This window comes from Garra rufa, chromosome 15 (assembly GCF_049309525.1).
Source record: "Garra rufa chromosome 15, GarRuf1.0, whole genome shotgun sequence".
Classification (NCBI taxonomy): Eukaryota; Metazoa; Chordata; class Actinopteri; order Cypriniformes; family Cyprinidae; genus Garra; species Garra rufa.
The window spans coordinates 1,790,990-1,795,047 of record NC_133375.1 but is presented as its reverse complement, the minus strand read 5'-3'; positions in this window follow the sequence as shown (position 1 = coordinate 1,795,047).

Sequence of the window (4,058 nt, the reverse complement as noted above, 5' to 3'; positions counted from 1 at the left end):
ATTATGAGTCAAAGTTATAGCGCCACCAACTGGTAGCAGGAAGCGTGTCATTTTCAAAATGCGTTGAAATTAGCCTCTTAATTTTACTTGATTTTCTTTAAACTTCATCAAAATCATGTCAAAACACGGCCGATAAGAATATGTAAAGGGGTCGATGATAAATCAAATGCTGTTGCCATGGCAACGTGTCAAACTTTAAAATTAGATTCCTGTCTTTTCGAGGCAGATAACATGCTAAGAATTTCATGAAACTCAACACACACATCAATATTAATGATAGTTAGACACTGGCAAAAGGTCATAAATGGGCGTGGAGCAGGCACTCTATAGCGCCATCTTTTGACAAAAGTTGGGGGGTTAGTTTTTCCTACAGTCACCAAACTCTGTACATATATTGTTCTCATCAATCTGGACAACTTTCTAAATTAAACTCATTAGCTAAGACCAACAGGAAGCCAGCTATTTCCATTTGAATGTGTTTTTTTGGAAAAATCAGGCTGTAAACAAATTCACACTCTTTCTAAGAACAACCAGCTATTCACACCAAACTTTTTTAACATGAAGAGAAGATTCTGAAGATGTTAAATTGCGAGCGGATTTTGGATATCTTGAACGGTGTTGACGTGGTGATTTTTTTAAAGATGTAGTAAAAAACATAACCGTCATTTTTTTATATCTTTAAAGTGCAGCATCCAAACTCTTTAAAACATTTTTCACACAGAGATCTTATCATTCTGAGCAAGTGCTGTAAATATAAATTTTTTACAAGCTTTTATGAATTAAAGAAAAATAAAAATATAAATCAGAAACCTGCTGTCACTCTGAGTCTCTGTGTGTGTGCGTAGTTGAGTCACAGTAACTTAAGAGAGACTGGCAAATAAATAAAACAAAAAATAAATTCAAATATTTGTTTCCTGTGTTTTTGAGGCAGATAGCGTGCTTAGAATTTCATTTTCCATTTTCAATTTCCAATGACTTATTATATATTTAAAGTGCAGCATCCTAACTCTTTGAAACTTTAAAAATAACGATTCATTCTGATCAAACACAGTACATTTCATAATTATACAAAACTCCACGAATGAAAGAAAATAAAAAAAAACATATCTGATCTCTCTCTGCTCTGCACTCTATGTGTGTGTTTGTGTGGTAAGTGGTTGAGTGTAAGGAGGGGGGATGGGTGGTAAGAGAAAGAGTCAGAGAGGAGGAGAGACAGTTAGGGTTAGTCCAAAGGGTTACTGTGAATGCATGTGCCAACTGGGCACCGTTTTCCTGATGCTATCGGGATGGCGACTGCGCAGACGGCGAGGGCCCGGTCATCGCTGCTTGCAGCTTTAATTTTTTTTATTTTTTTTATTTTTTTAAACCTTCTGGGCACTTTTGGGGGCCTTAACATACTCAAAAACTCTTGAAAATTTGCACACACGTCGGAATCTGCGGCCATCAGGACGCCACAGAGGCTGGGACCCGGGCGTGGTTCAGGGCCTCTACAGCGCCCCCTAGAACACAGTTTGAAAACTTGATGTACTGCGCACACATACTTGCACGTATTGATATGAAACTCGGTACACATATAGATCTCACTGAGCCAAACAACTTTTGTACTCTATGTCATGGGCTGAACGCAACAGGAAGTGAGATATTTAGGGCTGTTTAAAAAGCGCATGCTCTGGAATTTAACGTACTCCTCCCAGGGTTTCCATAGGATTGTCACCAAACTCGGTCAGCATGATCTCAAGACATTGGGGACGCTAAATTGCGAGGGGATTTTTGATATCTCGAACGGTTTGGCCGTGGCAAGGCGACAAAGTTATGGCGAGAAATGAGAAACAGGAAGTGTCTAATTACTGTTGCACACATTGCTTGATTCTTATGAAACTTCACCAGTTTGTTCGTTGTATGATGCCGATTCCATAAATGTGACTATTATGAGTCAAAGTTATAGCGCCACCAACTGGCAGCAGGAAGCGTGTCATTTTCAAAATCCTTTGAAATCAGCCTCTTAATTTTACTTGATTTTCTTCAAACTTCATCAAAATAATGTCAAAACACGGCCGATGAGAATATGTAAAGGGGTCGATGATAAATCAAATGCTGTTGCCATGGCAACGTGTCAAACTTTAAAATTTGATTCCTGTCTTTTCGAGGCAGATAACATGCTTAGAATTTCATGAAACTCAACACACACGTCAATATTAATGATAGTTAGACACTGGCAAAAGGTCATAAATGGGCGTGGAGCAGGCACTCTATAGCGCCATCTTTTGACAAAAGTTGGGGGGTTAGTTTTTCCTACAGTCACCAAACTCTGTACATATATTGTTCTCATCAATCTGGACAACTTTCTAAATCAAACTCATTAGCTAAGACCAACAGGAAGCCGGCTATTTTGATTTGAATGTGGATTTTTGGAAAAATCAGGCTGTAAACAAATTCACACTCCTTCTAAGAAAAATAAGGTATTCACACCAAACTTTTTTAACATGAAGTGAAGATTCTGAAGATGTTAAATTGCGAGCGAATTTGGGATATCTTGAACGGTGTTGACGTGGTGATTTTTTAAAGATGTAGTAAAAAAACATAACCCTAATTTTTTTATATCTTTAAAGTGCAGCATCCAAACTCTTTACAACTTTTTTCACACAGAGATCTTATCATTCTGAGCAAGTGGTGTAAATATCAATTTTATACAAGCTTCTATGAATTAAAGAAAATTAAAAAAAGAAATTAGAAACCTGCTGTCACTCTGCCTGTGCCTGTCTGTGTTCAGTCACCATTGAGTCACTGAAGAGTGACTGAAGGGGGGAGGGGTGTAAGGGAGAGAGACCAGTGGAACATGCTGTTTTGCTTAAGACCATCTTTGAGGAAGATGCACATTGCTGTAGCGTAATCGACATAAATATGTCTGATATTTTGAGAAAATATAAAGGGTCATTAAATCTTTCATTGTTTGTATTTTGCAGTTGTTGTTTTTTATTTATTTTTACTGAACTGTACCATGAACTTGTCCTATTCAGTCACATAGCAAAAGATTAAGAAAAATACAACTTTTAAGCATGAGTGAATAATCTTCATTGTAGACAATATTTTCATAGTGTTATTTATTGAATATAAAATTATAATAATTAAAAATTTCAAGACAAACTTTGACAACAAAACAAACTTTGCTGTTATCTGTTCAAAACATCCGAAAACCATCATTTTAAGATCAGTTATATATATATCGCCCCATTAAAACACTCAACTTGATTTTTAAAGATATTTTGAAAGAATTAAGCGTTTATAGAGCACTTTGTGTATTGCTGTACACCCACATGAACTGTGTTCATGTTCATGTTAATTCACAGTACATAAACTAATTTACCTTTAAACAATATATGAATACTTTTTTTTAGCTTAATATTAATTAACATTAATAAATGCTATTTAATTATTGTTCATGTTAACTAATATAGTTAATGTTAACAAATGAAACTGGATGGCAACATTTTATATATTGTGTGTATGTGTCTCTGTGTTGATTTTAAAGTGTAACCCTTTCAATTCAGTAAACTTAAAATCCAAACTAGCAGAGGGTTACTGTGAATGCATTTGCCAACTGTGCACCGTTTTCCTTATTGATTCTTAGTTATGTAGCGCTTAAGAGTGATGTCTTATAACAGGAGTCACCAGCAAAGCAATATCCACATACAAATTGTACAGATAGGTAACGATTTAAGCAGAAGTGGTGAATGTAATGCAAGCAATAATAACATTTTGTTATCATCATGAATTACATGTTCTTATCATCATCATCAGAATATAGGGAAAATGTTCACATTTGGTTCACAGTTGGCATTATCTGAAGTCCTTGCAGGGGATTAGGTTTATAGCAAACTCCTCCTAGACATTTAATGAAATCAACATTATATTTGGTCAGTCTGATCTAGAGGCCTTAGAGATGTTAAATTGTGAAGATCTTGAGTTTCAGTAAAGGGCGTGTCCGTGGCGGCCTGACAAAGTTTGATGTTTTGCCATGGACATAGGTGTAATAACTCAGCCATAAAATGTCTGATCTG